Source organism: Schistocerca gregaria, chromosome 5 (genome assembly GCF_023897955.1).
Source record: "Schistocerca gregaria isolate iqSchGreg1 chromosome 5, iqSchGreg1.2, whole genome shotgun sequence".
NCBI lineage: Eukaryota > Metazoa > Arthropoda > Insecta > Orthoptera > Acrididae > Schistocerca > Schistocerca gregaria.
This window is the reverse complement of record NC_064924.1, coordinates 54,742,035-54,762,015: the sequence shown is the minus strand read 5'-3', so window position 1 is coordinate 54,762,015 and position 19,981 is coordinate 54,742,035.

Here is a 19,981-nt window from a genome sequence, read left to right as displayed (position 1 = left end):
AATTTGTCTTCTACTCTACTGTATTTTTTCCCCTGTTCTTGTCAATCGTTGCCTAATGCTGCTCCTGAAACTCTTGACAACTTTTTCTTCTTTCAACTCATCCAGACCACATCTTCCTAATTTCCTTTTTGCAGTTTCTTCAGATTCAATCTGCAACTAATGGCCAATGAATTGTGGTCAGTGTGCAGATCTTGCGCTGAAAATGTCTTACAATTGAAAGCTAGTTATAAAATCTGTGTTACCATTATATAATCGATCTTACACATACAGGGTGTTACAAAAAGGTAGGGCCGAACATTGAGGAAATATTCCTCACACACAAAGAAAGAAAATATGTTATGTGGACATGTTTCCGGAAACGCTTAATTTCCATGTGAGAGCTCATTTTATTACTTCTCTTCAAATCATATTAATCATGGAATGGAAGCACACAGAAACAGAACGTACCAGCGTGACTTCACTTTGATACAGGAAATGTTCAAAATGTCCTCCGTTAGCGAGGATACATGCATCCACCCTCCGTCGCATGGAATCCCTGATGCGCTGATGCAGCCCTGGAGAATGGTGTTTTGTATCACAGCCGTCCACAATACAAGCACGAAGAGTCTCTACATTTGGTACCGGGGTTGCGTAGACAAGAGCTTTAAAGTGCCCCCATAAATGAAAGTGAAGAGGATTGAGGTCAGGAGAGCGTGGAGGCCACGGAATTGGTCCGCCTCTACCAATCCATCGGTCACCGAATCTGATGTTGAGACACATTCGTTCTAGGAATCGGTCTCGATACAAACCTCGCCACGGCTATTGTCGCATTTGTAAACATTGCACTGACTGCGAAACCACCTTCGTGATGAACACTAATCTGTTGATGCTACGTACTGATGTGCTTGATGCTACTACTGTAGAGGAATGAGTCGCATGTCAACACAAACACCGATGTCAACATTACCTTCCATCAATTGGGCCAACTGGCGGTGAATCGAGGTAGTACAGTACATACTGAAGAAACTGAAATGAGCTCTAATATGCAAATTAAGCGTTTCCGGACACATGTCCACATAACATCTTTTCTTTATTTGTGTGTGAGGAATGTTTCCTGAAAGTTTGGCCATACCTTTTTGTAACACCCTGTATACAGCCTTCCTTCATGATTCTTAGACTACGTGTTAGCGATGCAAAATTCTACCAGGTGGGTTCCTCTTTCATTCTTTTCCCCCAGGCGATATTTTACCTACTATTTTTCCTTCCATTGCTTTTTCTACTATCGAATTGCACTCACCCATCGCTATTGAGTTTTCATCTCCCTTAAGTACCTGAGTAATTTCTTTTACCTCCTCATATATTTCTTCAATTTTTTCATCATTTGTAGAATTAGTTGGCATACAAATTTGCACTACTTGATTTTCCGTACTCCTGCCGTTTCCATTAAATCGAAGCAGCGCATGTTCTGCGAAACGCGTGATTCATTTCACATCTTGGGGAGACGTGTTCAGAAACGTATGGATCGTATGAAGGCAAGCGGAAGTCTCTGTATTTTCTGCCCAGCTGTGGCTCTCGTCCAGGCACAGCCGAGTTGCTCTCGCAGCAGCCGGAAAGAACGGTCCGCACGACACAGGAACCCCGATCCCAGGATCTTCGCCGCGCTGTCCCATTACGGACAGCTCTGCTGCTCCGTTCTGCAGTCAAATTTGTTACCATCAGCGGAGGTGTTTCTACGGAAACGCGTCCTGATTTCAGCTCGCCCCCTGGTGCTGCGGACCCGGTCCCGTAGAGAGGAATCGATGGATGCCCCAGCTCCCCTGCCGTTCTGGTCTCCTGGCCCCCTTTAGCCGTGCTGTTCTCCGGAGATGAGGTGCAGAAATATAGGGGAGCGCCGGAAGGCGGCGCCACTGATAACGTGCCTCATCTTTCTCAGGGCGCGGCGCAGCTGCCGGCAGCACACACACACACACACACACACACACACACACACACACACGCATCAGCACGGCTATTAGGTACTACAGCCCCTAACCGCAGCAACAGCTACCGTTGAGGCTACACTCTATTTTCTTCAAATTCCGAATGAGACCATTCTCCTCTAGCCACAACTACATCTTGCTCGACAAGCCACTTAATTGTGTATGGCGGAGGGTACTTCTAGTACCACTGACTGATCCCTTCCCCATCCCTGTTACAGTCGCGAATTGCGCATGGGAAAATGATTGCCGTTTAGCTCTAATTAATCGAATTTTCGCGTCGTGGTCATTTCCTGAGGTGTATGTGGGTTAAAGTAATACGTTGTCCTGTTGTTTCCTGGAAAGGCTATCTCGAAATTTCGAATATAAATCTCTCCGTGATCCACATCTCCTCTATTGTAACATCCGCCAACGCAGTTTACTGAGAATCTTGGTAACGCTCTCGTGATGCCTAAACGATCCTGTGACGAAACGCGCTGCTCTTCTTTGGATCTCCTATAACTCTTCTATCACGTCTACATAATAAGAATCCAATATTGATGGACAATGCTCAAAATTCGGACGAACAAAGGCTATACAAATCGCATCTGCCGTGGATGAGCTTCATTTGCTTTCACTATTATTTGTTTTATATGGTCATTCAACTTAAGGCCCTCTTAATAGACACTCCTAGGTATTTTTAAGTTATATACTGCTTCTAGGAATTAGTTATCAACAGTGTAGTTGTACGGTAGCGAATTTAGATTCCCGTGTATGTGCAATACTTTTCATTTATTTACTCTCAGGGTCAACTCCCAGACCCTACACCATTAATCAGTCGACTGCAGGTCAGTCTGCAAATCGATACTCTCTTCTGGTGTTGATAATTTCTTGTAGACTACCGCATCACCTGTAAACAGTCTTAAAGAGTTTCTGACGCTTTTTGCTAGATAATTTATATTTCTTGTGAACAGTAACGGTTCTGTCCCACTTAATTGGGGTAGTACGGAAGTTGTTTCTGTATCTGTAGATTTAGTTCTGGAAGATGGACGTGCTGAATTCCATCTGCTGGGAAGTCTTGGATATAGCGGAATACCTAGTGTGATACGCTAAAAGCTGGTTTATTCTTGCACTGAATGGTAGTCAGAGACGGTGTCTGCGTTCTTCGAGTTAAGAAATACTGTATCAACCTGAGCGCCGTTGCCTTCTGCGCTACGGAGGTCATGGAGCAACAGAGCTAGCTGAATTTCGCAAGATCTTTATTCGCGGAATCTACTTTGATTTTTATAGACTAGATTTCCGTTCTCCAAAAGCGTCACAATTCTTGGCCCATTGAATTCCCTGCACCCTCGCCAGATCTGACACCTATGGACATTTACTTGGGGGGGAACTGTGGAAGATAACGTCTATCGGCGTAAGCCACGATCCCTGGAGGAACATCGCCAGGAGATTACAGCGACATGTGCAGCTATCTCCACCGTAACACTGACTCACATAGCTGCAGCGACTGCTCGTCGTTATGTTACATGTATAGCCATCAGAGGAGAATCTTTTGGATATTTAAAGTAACCATGCGCTAAACTGAAGGTTGTCCAACATGTGTGATCAATTATCAAATGTAAAATATACACGTGAGTAATACTTTTCGTTCCTTGAAGTAAGTATACATATTTAAGGCGGACTCTGTAGGTCTATAATGACGCGTATCCGTCCTACGGCCCTTCTTGGAAACAGCAGTTATTTGCGCATTTTTCCAGTCCCTAGGTACTCTTCTTTGCTCCAGCGACTTACGATAAACTGTTGGTAGAAGTCAAGCTAGTTCTTTCGCACAGTCCTTGTAAAATCGTATGGGTATTTCATCTGGTTCTGATGCCTTTCCCCTACTAAGCGGTTGTAGTTGCTTTCCTATTCCGCAATCGGTTCTCTCACTATCTGCAATACCTCTCTCCCGAATGCATCTTATACGTGCTCAATAGGACATAAGCCGAGGCGGTGGGGAACTGGAAGGCGAGTCCATTTACCGATTATCCAGGTGTTCCAAAAGCTCCACTTGCATTGTCTGTCGCGGTAACAAATTTTCATCCATACGTATGAAGTCACTGCCGAATGAACTCCTGAAGAGATGCATGCAAGGAAGTAGTGCAATGTCGCAATGTTTTTGACCAGGGAGCACGCCGTGTTCAAAGATTTGGAGGTCAGTATGCCCATGCAACATTATGCCTGCCCGCATCATAAAACCTGAACCACCAAGACGATCATGTTCGACAATTTTCATAGAAGCATCATGTGTTCCCAGCTCCTGCCGTATGAGAGTACATCTAGATTTGTCGATAACAACAACAACAGAAGTATTACCCACCGTTTCTGGGATACCGATTCTTCCACAGTAACATTGACACTTTTGGATTACTATTCATGTCGACGTCCCATCAGCATCACTTCCTATCGCCGGCGGTCTGTGTCTGGCTTACAGTAGATCTAGACGGTTGCGCCTAGTTCTTCATATCGTCTACGGTTGCTTCACATGTATGCAAACTCCTCTGAATGCAATGGAATAAAAAAAATCGAAGTTATATGATGTTTAAGAACTGCACTCGTACGTCAGCGACTGATTTCAAAGTAACTCTTTTTGTTGGGACAGTAATGAAGAACGATAACACGAAGTACATAGACCTTCATCAGTAGCGACTGGATATACTCACAGTTCCATTCCGTGCTGTCTGAGAAAATTGTTCCAATCTGATCGTCAAGTTCGAGGTGTTCTCTGCATCGCTATCTGATACCACCTTAGAAGCTTGCGAGGCTGGTGGTAAAATCAGCGCTTAGCTACATGAAGCTGTGTTGATGACAACTTGCCTTTCTCTGGAGAAATGACCAGCCATACTAAAGGAAAGCAGCTCGTAGAGATATCAGGATGGCTCCAGGATACGAAGGGCCTTAGGGCTATCTTCCTACAACATGTATTTGTCGTGCAATCGTAGGAAGACAGCCGTCTTATCTTCTCGGTTACCTTTGTCGTTTGAAGCTGTACTACTTTGTGACGAACTTCCTCAGAACTGAGCAACCCCAAATAAGAAAATGCAGTACAGTCCACATACACCTAGCGCATACGGGAAGTTGGACAGGAGCTTTAGTAACTCTCATGTGCACCAAGTGTCATTGAAACAGCGCGCGCGCACACACACACACATGCATGACGTCAATGGTTGAACGTGCCGAAAAGAGTTTCTCGGGAAACGATGGTACGTAGAGGGTCACGTCATTTTCTTACGTGATCCTCTTTACTGTTACATTTATCCCGAGATACCGAAGAAGTAAAAGTTTTTTTTTTATATGGAACGGTATTTAATCTCACTCCAAGGACTTGAAGTGATGAGTACCTTGATACAATGCTTCTTTTTGGTGATTTTGAAACGTTTTACAAAAACACACGAGAAATGAGCTAAAAATGAAAGGATAGTGCCAAATGTGGCAAATCACGCCATCCTAAGCCCAATTAAAGCATCTAAGACTACTTAGAACAACTATTTCCCCAATTTAGTGGCTCTGATTTGTAGGGAAAATAAGGGACGGAGCCCCATGGGTCTTGCGTCAACTCCTATTCCTTACGTATATGAGGAACGTTATCATCCAACAAGCGGAGTTACTACATTTTGCAGTCGATACAGGTGTTACAATCTATCGTGATGGAAAGTATGCAACGTAAGAAGTTATTAATGATATGCTTGAAACAAGTGGTTCACTGTAAATTAACTCTCAGTAAGTTTTGAGAAAACACACTGTGTTAAGTAATGTACAACAGATAATCTTACAAACAAGTGATGTAGCACATGAACAACAGTCAGTAAACAAAGTAGAAGGCTCCAAGAGTTTGCTTGAAAATGCTGATGAACCTAAGTTGTGGGAAAAGCATGTTACTGAGCTGCTGAACCAATTAATTTCAGCTAATTTTGCTATTTATATACTTACAAACCACGGAAACGAATGAATCCTCTTCCTAAAATATTTCTCATATTTCCAATCAATATCATTTTACGGAATAGTTTTCTGGAATATCTCATCATGAAAAAACAAAGTACTGACAGTCTATATCCTATGTTTTCGAAATGTTAGGTCACACTTGTAGGTCTGTGTCCGGTACTCAAGAGTTCATATCTGTCTTCTGACGTTGCCGCTTTAGCTGATTTGTCAGAGTTCATTTCACAGAAAACCCATATTGCTCTGTGTCCACATGAATGTTAATATTCTGGAGCCATACAGATCTCTGCTAAGCCTTGGATCTACACATCTAAAATGTTTATGGGGTGACACGTGCCTTGCGAGCACCTCGTGTAGTCACTAAAAACCGGCCATCCTTCGTAGTGAGAGATACAGTGTACTGCAGAGCCTGTGCCACGGTGGCCAACTCTCCAGTGTATACACTGCATGCATGGGACAGAAAATACTTCTTGCGCCTTTTGCACGTGAAAAAGCACAAATGAACCTGTCACTGACTTCGTCCATCCCATGTGTATGCTTGTCGAATTATAGTAGTTGTGGGGAACTGAACACAAGGTACCTGAGAATGGAGGATCAGAATTTGCTTAGGGTGAATCGTAAGACTGGTAGCACATCGCAGGCGGCGCCGAGAAGAAACTGTGTACACAGACCTGAGGGGTCAGGTCCTCGCATAGAGCTTCCAATCATATATGATGTGGTGTTCGTTAAAGGCATATTGTACGAACCTCCTCAAGTAGCTAGAAATTCTAACTACGCATATATATGCCAGAGAAATACGTGATAAATAATTCATCACAATTTGGAAGAACAATTATGTCTGTAGATAGCACGTTGGAAAAGATATCGTACTTCGTACACACTGATAAGGAGAGGTGGGATAGAGTGTGGTACAGCAGCTATCATTGTAAGGAAGCTGGGCAAAGCAGAAATGACTACCGAACACGTAAATACAGTAAACAAAAGTTTCATTTACCTTTCAGGTATCGCTAAGTGCTGCGAAGAACTTAACAAAGGAACAAGCAGAAATAAATTCAGCTATTACATGAAGCGAACTAACAGCAGCATGCAGTGTGATGGTCCTGCTGTTAATGCACGAACTAACTCTCGAGTGCTGCCTAAGACTGAAGACTGCCGAAGACGGTAACTGAGCTGTGTAGTTGCCTCCGGCCATCCTACACCGCGGAAGCAGATGGCGCCTGTACTAAGTTCTGCTGAAGGCGTGGCTCTGCAGGCATGAATCATTGGATCCGTCAGGTCTCTGCGCGACTGCTGTCGGCGTCTGTTGCGAGCTGTAAGGTGCCGGTGGGAATGCTATCGAGCGATACGAAGAAACTGACTCTTATTGCCTATTACTAAAACTGTGAGTGATTCAGAAAAACGTTCGATATGCGCCAACAAAATTTTTTGATAGTGTGTCCAATAATATAAAATATCTGACAGGTGAAAAAGCAAGTTATCAATCTAACCTAAAATCATTTCTTCTGGATAAATGCTTCTAATAAACTACAATCTTTAATTTTTGTTGCATGGATAGAAGTGAAAAATAATGTGGTCATTAATGTTAATAGTAATAATCTACACATCCTGTAAACTAATTAGTTCAAAGTCCATACATGCAATAGAAATATATTTGACTCTCTATCCCCCCCCCCCTCTCTCTCTCTCTCTCTCTCTCTCTCTCTCTCTCTCTCTCTCTCTCTCTCTCTCTTTCTTTCTGTCTGTCTGTGTGTGATTATATATATATATATATATATATATATATATATATATATATATAATTTGGGATTAAGAACCACCTGCATATCAATAAAGGAGTGCGCTGAGGGCGAAAAGAAAGTGTAGCCCACATCGTATGAACATAGTGACTTCATTCTTTTTATATTGAGAGCACTGAGTGATTTGAAACAAATCTTACAGATATGTAGGTTATTACATTTTGGCTGTTCATACAGTGAAATTACGTCATCAGGTGCCTATTTACTGCTAGCTGTATACACGACACTTGTAGTCAGCATCCACATACGCCGCTAAACGTACCTACAAAATTGTATCATTGTGTGGCACAATTTTTTTCATAACAAATGACGTCATAAACATTGCGATGCGAGAATACGATTCTGCAGGGCGAAATTCGCTAGAGATGAAGTGACTATACAAATATGTAAGGATTAAGGTAAGTACACGTGAAATATAGGACATTTGTACGCTAGCAAAGCCATGGGTAAAAATCCCCTCCTAAACTCCTGGATCTATTTCAGGTGAACTTGGCAGACGATCTGGAAAGAAGTAATGTGGATATAAGAAACAACACCTTCTCACTGGGGTAGGGTGATAACATTGAGTGAGGAAAGGGTTGAAGAAAAGGGGCAGAGAGAGAGAGGAGGGCAGAAAGTAGCACATGGACACAGATAGGGGATAGGGGAAGATCTAAAGAGAGGTGGAGAGGGAGAAATAGAAAGAAAAGAGGAGATGACCATACAGAGGGGTGATAGGAACAGAGAGAGATGGCGGGAAGAGATGGACAGAGAGAGGTGGGGGGAAGAAATGGACAGTGTGTGAGGGGGGAAAGAGATGCACAGAGTGAGAGAGGGGAAAGGATGGACAGGGAGAAGGGGAGGAGGAGATGAACTTTGAATAGGTGGGGAGAAAATGAACAGCGAGGAGTAGATGGACAGAGAGAAAGGGACTGATGCGATGGACCAATAGAAGTTAGGAAAAATATATATTTGGCCAACAGGGGGAACTCAGCTAGTCATTTAAAGGAAAAAAAAATGGTCGAATTACCTATGGAAGATGCAATTGACCAGAAAAGACAGAAACTAACACTAATCATGACTGAGTGACTTCAGCTGGATGCCTGAAAGAACTGGTGCACCATCCAGATCGCTGAATCTAGGTCGATATCCAGGCGCAAGGCGAAACGCGCTGTTATATGGTATTAGAGTGATCTCTCCTTGAGCTAATTAATTTTTTTGTTCAGTGGAGGTATTAGATTTCGTCACCGAGTAAGTGCATCGCAAACTTGTGCGACGGAATGTTTGCTGTCTAAAATCAGGGATTTCGATGGAGGAAAGTGCAGGCCGGGCGATTGACAGCCCGTAGCTTACAGTAACCGTGAAAGTAAGACGTCCGCAGTGTGAACTCAGCCGCAATCGTAGCCGCGCCACCTCTCGCAGAGTGTCACTTCTTCTCCGTATTTTCGTCTTTCCGCGCGAGCGAAGGGCTGTTGACGGCGTAGGAGCATAATAGCGGTGCCTGGGGGCGCATGCAGATGAGTTGGGGTCGCCTCATCGCTCCGGCCTCGCGGCGGCTCCGTATTAAGAGGAATAATCTCACCCGGCGCCGGCACCTAGCCACCCCTGCCTCAAGGTCATTATACCCTTTAATACACCTCTCGAGCAGCAGGCAGGATTACAACGTCACGATTACATGGGGACCTTCCAGCTGTAGAAACGCTCAGATTCTGCACGCCAGGAGGCGTTCGCACACCAGTATCTGCGAAAATTGCAACACTTAAAAGGAATGGCGCGGATGACTCGTAATTCGTACAGTGTGTTGGACATTGTGACAGTAAAAGTGTTGAAAGTTGCGGAAGGACTGCATACGTTCAGGTTCGTTATCTTCCATCCTTACGGGTCAGGACAGGACAGTCTCATACTCTACTCAGTCAGTTAAGAACCTCCAGCCATATTAGAACAAGGGAAATCATGCTATTACACTGCGGCTTCACACGAAAATAGAATGACGGACAAAAAACCAACACAAAAGTAACTAATCTAGAATAATGAAATTTCGGAAAAACATCTGTCAAGATAACATATTTAAGCGATTAACAAGTTCTCTAACTGCGTCCGACCTTACCTGAATGACACCATTCCAGGACGTTGGAATGGAAGAAGAGGAGCAGAAGAAGAATTCTATCACCGCTGGCCTCCCAGGTCTAAAGGCTTGACCTTTATCTGTGGGGTTACGTAAAAGACCACGTCTTTATGACACTCTTCAAATTCTGCAACATCGCACTGTTGAAGCTGTGAATTCGATAATTAGAGACCAGCTCCTTCGTGTGCGGCTGGAAATCAGCGTTTTGATATTGGTCGTGTAACACACAATGCTCACATTGAATGTATAAAAATTTGAACTTTCCTCTTTGCAGGGATGTTAGAATTGTGATTCTGTATTTTGTAGTTTCGAGGCAAGAAATGTTTGAAATCGGTTCCTTCTTTCTGAATACAGTGTGGACAAATTAACCTTAATTTTCCGAACTGAATAATTGTAAGATTTAGAATTAATTTTTCATTTGTTAATACCATTGAACGTATATATTAGTGTTCATTTACATAGTCAAAGTGATTATTGACTAGGAACACTGTTGAGTATAATAGATAATTACAAATAGCTGAACACATTAAACATGTAACTTCATTCGATATTTTTGTTGTATTGAATATGTGTGCTCCCACGGCAAGTAAAGTTTCGTTTACGACGTGTCAAAATGATAGACATGTTTGTGGTTATGATTTTGCCAATGAAGAATGAAACAACCTTACATCGTCCCGCTTAGATCAGATAAATAAGCACGTAAACCACAGTAAAGGCGCTGAAACTTTGCTGGAGGTCATCGCAAATCAAGCATACAAGTACTGAAGATACGCCAGTCTCATTAAAGCCATGCTAATGATAAGGCGTATACAAACGTAGTGAATTCTACAATTGAGATTTATAGCCCATTTGAAAATGCATGAAAAGAGATCAGTAAATGGAGCATCACAGTAGATATACTTCCAGGTCCAAATTTCAATATTTAAATTAAATTGCTCTATAAAGCTTGCGATAAACAGATTGCTTCAGACATCGAAGAAATAACTCTGGCTATCACAAAATTTCTACAGACAAAAGCTAAGGTAGCTCAAGATTTACTGAAAAATTCCAAATCGATACACAAAAGCAATAGTTTTCCTACTTCATGGTAGCGTATGTTAGATATCAGCTTATACAGCCTTGTGTCTCAGATTTTAAAACAAATTCTTTGCATTCATTTATGCAGTACAGGCACTGTCTTCCTCTGTATATGGCCTGTTTATTCAGAATCCTCAAGTGATTACCTGCTTGTATACCCTGATGAAAGTAATAGAGTAAGTTAATTTTAGTCTCTGATTCGTGTTCAAGACATAAAAATATACGAGGTGCATTCAAGTTCTAAGGCCTACGATTTCTTTTTCTAATTAACTACTCACCCGAAATCGATGAAAGTGGCGTTACGTCTCGACGTAATCGCCCTACAGACGTACACATTTTTCACACCGCTGACGCCATGATTCCATGGCAGCGGCGAAGGCTTCTTTAGGAGTCTGTTTTGACCACTGGAAAATTGCTGAGGCAATAGCAGCACGGCTGGTGAATGTGCGGCCACGGAGAGCGTCTTTCATTGTTGGAAAAAGCCAAAAGTCACTAGGAGCCAGGTCAGGTGAGTAGGGAGCATGAGGAATCACTTCAAAGTCATCACGAAGAAACTGTTGCGTAACGTTAGCTCGATGTGCGGGTGCGTTGTCTTGGTGAAACAGCACATGCGGAGCCCTCCCGGACGTTTTTGTTACAGTTCAGGAAGGAATTTGTTCTTCAAAACATTTTCGTAGGATGCACCTGTTACCGCTGTGCCCTTTGGAACGCAATGGGTAAAGATTACGCCCTCGCTGTCCCAGAACATGGATACCATCATTTTTTCAGCACTGGCGGTTACCCGAAATTTTTTTGGTCGCGGTGAATCTGTGTGCTTCCATTGAGATGACTGGCGCTTTGTTTCTGGATTGAAAAATGGCATCCACGTCTCATCCATTGTCACAACCGACGAAAAGAAAGTCCCATTCATGCTGTTGTTGCGCATCAACATTGCTTGGCAACATTCCACACGGGCAGCCATGTGGTCGTCCGTCAGCATTCGTGGCACCCACCTGGATGACACTTTTCACATTTTCAGGTCGTCATGCAGGATTGTGTGGACAGAACCCACAGAAATGCCAACTCTGGAGGCGATCTGTTCAACAGTCATTCGGCGATCTCCCAAAACAGTTCTCTCCACTTTGTCGATCGTGTCGTCAGACCTGCTTGTGCGAGCCCGAGGTTGTTTCGGTTTGTTGTCACACGATGTTCTGCCTTCATTAAACTGTCGCACCTACGAACGCACTTTCGACACATCCATAACTCCATCACCACATGTCTCCTTCAACTGTCGATAAATTTCAATTGGTTTCACACCACGCAAATTCAGAAAACGAAAGATTGCACGCTGTTCAAGTAAGGAAAACGTCGCCATTTTAAGTATTTAAAAAAGTTCTCATTCTCGCCGCTGGCGGTAAAATTCCATCTGTCGTACGGTGCTGCCATCTCTGGGACGTATTGATAATGAAGGCGGCCTCATTTTAAAACAATGCGCCTCTTTCTATCTCTTTCCAGTCCGGAGAAAAAAAATCGGAGGCCTTAGAACTTGAACGCACCCTGTTCAATCTTCGACTGATATCACGTTCTTGTTTATTCTGATCTGAATGACGACAGTGTTAATTATCATTTCCTCAAGCGTGGGCAAAAATTCTTAAATAATGGTGTGGTATGCAATAAAATAAAACGTACAAATTATGTTGATACCCCAGCTCATTGGGTTAAGTTAGAGATTCACGTACTAGAAACCATGCTGTGTTCTGAAAACGAACTATCAGGCGATGAACCTAAGAGTAAATAAGCGTAAGTACTTTGGTGAACACAGTTTTGAGATCAGGAAAGTTGCAGGAGTCAAAGCAAGCTACGAATTATTATACAAAACCACCATCGTGGAGCTGGAAGAGTAGAAGAAAGTGAAATCTTAAGAGTGATAACTGAGAGTGCACTTAAACATAGACGATATCTTATGGTTATATCTCTGGTGTATTGATACTGTGTTTCGAATGCTCATTTTCTTTCTTACACATAAAGTCTGGGCTGAAAATGATACACATAAAAACAAATGTTTTTCGTTTTCTTGTGCTTCTAAGCTATTTACAGCAGGGAGTGGGTAATTGTCTTGAGGGCCACGTTAGGGAAGCGGAGGTTTGCGGTAGACCAGCACCTTTGAAAAGATTTCGTTCATTGGTTAACGTCATGTCACGTTTAAGGAAAAACATAAGTTTTTCTTAAACATCAGTAAATATAAATAAAACAAAATAGTGGCATTTTTAATCAATTTATTTAGTCTGCTAATTTCGTATGACCTATGGCTGCAAGTAAATTTAATTCTGAACTTAATTTGATTAGACAGATGTATGCTATAACACTTCTCTACAATTTTTTAATGTCAGAAGTGAGATTGCTTTTTGACATTCTCATTACAGCCTACAGGTTAATGTCTCTAAAGGAGCATATGTTGGCCTACGTTCACTCATGTTCAAGCTAGAGAATTTTACTCATAAGTACATGGAGACCAAAGTATCGATAACATCTTCGCAGCAGATTTCTTCAACCATGGGAATTTTGCAGCAGACAAGGGTTTGCAAAAGTCAACTTACGTCACAGCGTTACATTATACCGGTCATAGTGCAATCTGACTGCATGCCAGTAAGTAAATGGAAAACGCCTTGATCGTGGATCCCATCAGCCACTGCCCCGAGACGCAGCTTCGTTTGAAACATTACTGCGGAATGGGTATGCGTACTGACGTGGCCATCTTATTGGAAATCCTCGGTCGGGAAGGAAATTTAGGTTTAAGGCTAATTTTTCTGCCTGCCTGGCGGGCCACGGAAACATCCTTAGCGGGCAGCATGTGGCTAACCGGCCACTATTTGCTCTATTCTGATTTACAGTATTCCGAGGACGAACTTGGGAGTATTGTGTGATAATGTAATTCTTTAAAAATAAATTATTTTATAGTAAAACCTGGTTTTTCTCAGATTTAGTCAACGGTGCCTCAATTACGTTACTGAAGTGGGCTTTCTAATAGCAAGCAATGTACACTCCTGGAAATGGAAAAAAGAACACATTGACACCGGTGTGTCAGACCCACCATACTTGCTCCGGACACTGCGAGAGGGCTGTACAAGCAATGATCACACGCACGGCACAGCGGACACACCGGGAACCGCGGTGTTGGCCGTCGAATGGCGCTAGCTGCGCAGCATTTGTGCACCGCCGCCGTCAGTGTCAGCCAGTTTGCCATGGCATACGGAGCTCCATCGCAGTCTTTAACACTGGTAGCATGCCGCGACAGCGTGGACGTGAACCGTATGTGCAGTTGACGGACTTCTAGCGAGGGCGTATAGTGGGCATGCGGGAGGCCGGATGGACGTACCGCCGAATTGCTCAACACGTGGGGCGTGAGGTCTCCACAGCACATCGATGTTGTCGCCAATGGTCGGCGGAAGGTGCACATGCCCGTCGACCTGGGACCGGACCCCAGCGACACATGGATGCACGCCACAATCAGGACTGCATACGACCGGGGCACACAGGGCCAACACCCGGCATCATGGTGTGGGGAGCGATCTCCTACACTGGACGTACACCTCTGGTGATCGTCGAGGGGACACGGAATAGTGCACGGTACATCCAAACCGTCATCGAACCCATCGTTCTACCATTCCTAGACCGGCAAGGGAACTTGCTGTTCCAACAGGACAATGCAAGTCCGCATGTATCCCGTGCCACCCAACGTGCTCTCGAAGGTGTAAGTCAACTACCCTGGCCAACATGATCTCCAGATCTGTCCCCCATTGAGCATGTTTGGGACTGGATGAAGCGTCGTCTCACGCGGTCTGCACGTCCAGCACGAACGCTGGTCCAACTGAGGCGCCAGGTGGAAATGGCATGGCAAGCCGTTCCACAGGACTACATCCAGCATCTCTACGATCGTCTCCATGGGAGAATAGCAGCCTGCATTGCTGCGAAAGGTGGATATACACTGTACTAGTGCCGACATTGTGCATGCTCTGTTGCCTGTGTCTATGTGCCTGTGGTTCTGTCAGTGTGATCATGTGATGTATCTGACCCCAGGAATGTGTCAATAAAGTTTCCCCTTCCTGGGACAATGAATTCACGGTGTTCTTATTTCAATTTCCAGGAGTGTAGTTGGAGTACAAACATAAAAATAACTACTTTCACCCTAAAATTTAAAACTGTGAAAATAATAGGTTGCTACGTCATTTGTATTGTCATTTGCTGTGTCATTATGTGTATCACAAATTTCGCATTGGAGGGCAGCGTGGAGGGTAAAAATCCTAGAGGGAGACCAAGAGATAAATACACTAAGCAGATTCAGAAGGATGTAGGTTGCAGTACGTACTGGGAGATGAAGAATCTTGCACAGGATAGAGTAGCATGGAGAGCTGCATCAAACCAGTCTCAGGACTGAAGACAACAACAACAACAACAAACACGTCATTTGCTCACATATGTGAAACAGTTATTTCGAGAGTTAAAGGAGCATTGCATTTTCATGAAATGCTTAAGATATTGACATGTCTTTATTAGCTAATGCATAACGTATTGAAACACGAGGGTCAGTCAAAAAGTAATGCCTCCTATTTTTTTTTGTACGTTTAATTGTCAGGAAAGTTAAATGCAATTACATAGGTTGAAAACCACAACATTGAGGATCATTTTGTCATTTTTCACTGTAATCTCCGCCCATCTCTACAGTTTTGGTCCATCTTTGAACAAGGACATGTATCCCAGCACGGTAAAAATCACAGCTCTGATTCCTAAGCCATTGACGCAAGCATGTTTTGACGGCCTCCTCATCTTCAAAATGAATCCCACGATGAGCTTCTTTTAGTGGCCCGAACAGATGGAAGTCTGATGGTGCCAGGTCAGGGCTGTATGGGGGATGAGGCAAAACTTCCCATCCAATTTTGACAATCTCGTCAGAGGTGTGACGACTGGTGTGTGGTCTTGCATTGTCATGCAAAAGAAGAACATCTGCCATTGATTTTGTTGGGCGAACTCGCTGAAGACGTGCTTTAAGTTTTTTGAGGGTTGTGACGTATTGAACAGAATTTATTGTGCATCCCTGCTCCAAAAAATCAACCAGAATCACACCCTCTGTATCCCAGAAAACTGTTGCCATAACTTTCCCTGCCGATCGCACAGTTTTGAATTTTTTCTTCCTCGGCGAGCTTGTGTGACGCCACTCCATTGACTGCCTCTTTGATTCGGGTTCAAAAAAATGCACCCATGTTTCGTCCCCGGTCACATTTTTTTTCAGAAACTCATCTCCCTCCAAACGGAAGCGCTGCAAGTGTTGGGAGGCTATTGTTTTCCTTGCCTCTTTATTCTGATCGGTTAACATTCTTGGAACCCACCGTGCACAAACTTTTGAGTACCCCAATTGTTTAATAATCGTGATCACACTGCGACACACTTCATCTGCAGTCACCCGACGGTCACCACGAATGATGTCATCAACTTGCAGAATGTTGTGTGGAGTCACTGCACTCACCGGCCTGCCGCTCCGCTTTTCGTCAGTCAACGGTGTTTGCCCTTCAGCTTCCTTACAACGACGAACCCATCGTCTAACAGTGCTGACATCCACTGTCACAACACCATACACCTTCTTCAGTCTTTCATGAATGCGTATGGGCGTTTCACCTTCTGCATTCAAGAATTCAATCACACAACGCTGTCTCAAACGAACATCGATGTCGGCCATCTTACAAACTTCTGCTGTGCTGCCACCTGTTGACACAGAAAGTTACTACTGCAGTGGATTGCAGAAGAAGGTTTGAGGAATGGCGCCAAATTCAAATTTTTCACTTAACTTAATTCTTTTAAGTAGAAAAAAAATGGGAGGCATTACTTTTTGACCGACCCTCGTATATCATTTCCTTTGTATCCTATTGCTCTTACCTTGATGGACACTGGTTGAGGTGAGTAGTCTGTAGTTGCACCATTAGGTGTAATCTAAGCGGCCAGTTCTACATACGGAAATTACAACACAACGAATGCGACATTACAGAACCACAGTATAGATTTCTCACGAAAAACGTTGTCATCATGGACAACATTTCCTCTTGTCTACCAAAACATGCTTTTTATAACGCAGCGTCTATACATGGTAGTAAAATAGGTGTGTGTTGGATTCACTTAGTGATATCTATTACATTTTTCTCATAAATACACTGAAGAGTCAAAGAATCTGGTACACCTGCCTAATATTTTAAGGCACCCGCGAGTGTGCTGAAGTGCCGCAACACGACGTGGCATAGACTCGACTAATGTCTGAAGTAGGGATGGAGGGCATTTACAACATGAATCCAGCAGGGCTGTCGATAAATCCTTAAGAGTACGAAGGGGCTGAGGCCTCATCTGAACAGCACGTTGCAAGGCATCCAAGATATGCCCAATAATGTTCATGTCTGGGGAGTGGTGGCCAGCGGAAGTGTTTAAAGTCATATGAGTATTCCTAGCGTCACTCTGTACCAATTCTGGACGTGAGAGGTGTCTCATTGTTCTGCGGAATTGTTCAACTCTGTCGGAATGCACGATGGATATGCGTAGATGCAGATGATCACACTGGATTCTTATGTACTTGTCAGAGTCGTATCTAGACGTATCAGGAGTCCCATATCACTCAAACTTGTCCGCAGCTCGTGGCCGTGTGGTAGAGTTCTCGATTTCCGATGGGGTCGAGGATTTTCTCTGCCTCGTGATGACTGTGTGTTGTCATGTCCTTAAGTTAGTAAGGTTTAAGTAGTTCTACGTTCTAGAGGACTGATGACCATAGATGTTAAGTCCCATAGTGCTCAGAGCCATTTGAACCTGCCATTATAACAGAAGTAACCGATCTAACAACTGCACAAGATACGTGTTGTATCAGATAGGCGTTGCCGGCCGCAGTACCGTATTCTGCCGTTTACTTATCTCTGTATTTGAATAAGCCTGCCTATATCAGTTTCTCTGGAGCTTCAGTGTATGTGGTGCGTGATCGAAGTTACATGGCAAGAATAGGAAGTTCTGGTCGCGAGGAAAAAACACTTCAGTCGGAAATAGCCCTTGTTACCGATCTTGTACAAGCAATCGACCTTCTGTGCAGTAAATCTGCAGATGGCTACAAACTGTCGCATATTGAGTACTGAAGCCCAAAGATCATGTACAGTTCTTTAAAATTAACCATCTACAGAAACTGTGTTATAAACACCGTTTCAGTCACATGTAACCTCCTTGGTGTTGCCTCCTTTTCACAAAAATTCCTGCACTTGCAGCGTGCGCCACTGCCTTGGTGCTCTTCTGCGTAACGTTGCCTGACGACACAGCATTTGCATAGTCCCACCATTCCGTTGTATACTCGTGGCCGTTTTTCTATTCGACCAGAAGCTGTTCGTCCCTGTGCTTCTGACTCGCAGTTTTTTTCCTCTCGCTATCTTGTTTTCCAACTGGGCAGTTTATGCATCCCATATTTCATGCGCAGTTTCTGTGAGCGCACGAATTTTTGTCGACTCTTACGTGCCGAGTTGCGGACTTCCCCGCCTGCTTTACAAGCCCTGCTGATCGATAAACCTCTTTGTATTTGCTAACGGTGTGTGAGAGCATTAACACTCATCGTTAACACTGTGTTTCTTCAGGACAAACGGAGCGCACCTCTGCGTTAATTCTAATAGAGCGGAGTTCAATGCAGAATGTCGTACAGAGCTGATAATTCGCACTTGCAACCGGGAGTTCTGTGTTTCACGAGAGGTGTGTACCATACTCCGTGAACTGTCAGTGCTCAAGTCGTGTGCCAAGGTTTGAGCGAGCGAAAAATTTCGAAAATATATATTAAGCTGTTTAAAAGGAAAAATAAAGTTCTGTGCACACTCAAATGAAATGCGGAAAAGATGAAGCCACACGTTACGGCAAGTGAAAGAGAGGCGGAGAGGTGGAGAGAGATTTATGGAGAGCGAGAGGCGTTTACGTGTGTATGGTAAATCCCTTCTCTATAAAATTTTCTCTCTTCATACCTCCTCTGTATTATCAGAGATTATGTGTCACTGATTTCATTTGTACCAAGACTGCAACACACGCGAGGTCCCTAGCTGCTTCCACAGCCTGAGTGCAATGCATTACGTCCGAATAATATTGACCAACCTACAGTCTCTATAGTTGTCACCCGCGCAGAAAAAAAAGCCTCGTATACGTTGTGAGTCCGTTAGGTTGAGGCTGTAATAATCTGTTCGCGAGGAAACGGTATAGTAAAAATAATTAAATTTGGAATTGGCTTGTTTAAACTGGTTGGCACTCACTTTTTTTAAGCAGAATACGAGAAATTGCACAATTAACGTCCACTATATGAATCACAAATAATTTCCTTTCTTCACACTTTCACAGAGAATAAACAAAATTATGAACTGTGGCCTTGAGTAATTACAATCAAACTAAATTTCAGTTACATCTCCAAAAAGCCAGAGGATGCTACTTAAGTTCTTAACCAATACAGAACACAACGGATAATGTGTCTGTCCTCCTAGACTACCTATCGTGCTCTTACGTTTACAAAGCCGATATTGCTAATTAAGCTTTAACTGATACCAATCGCAGCAGGCAAGATGTATGCCCTCGGAGACTGCCGAACCAGCTCTGATCTTACAACCGAGCCACTCAGCCCGCCATCTCCTATTTGATTCATCTGTCGCTTGGTTTAGCAATGGCTTATTATTCTGCTGCTAATTGACACATTCGAAGTAATGCAATGATAGCCTGCTATTGCGAGATGCTTTTATAGGAAAGGAAAGCCGGCTGCGGTGGTCTCGCGGTTCTAGGCGCGCAGTCCGGAACCGTGCGACTGCTACGGTCGCAGGTTCGAATCCTGCCTCGGGCATGGATGTGCGTGATGTCTTTTGGTTAGTTTGGTTTAAGTAGTTCTAAGTTCTAGGGGATTGATGACCACTGCAATTGATTCCCATAGTGCTAAGAGCCATTTGAACCATTTTAGGAAAGGGAAGCAAATTCACTGACTAATTTTTCTAATATGAATAGTAGTTTATCAGTTTGGCGCACTATGCACGAACACAGCAGCCAATCGTGTAGAAAGGCCACAATTTAGGCTCTCTTTCTCA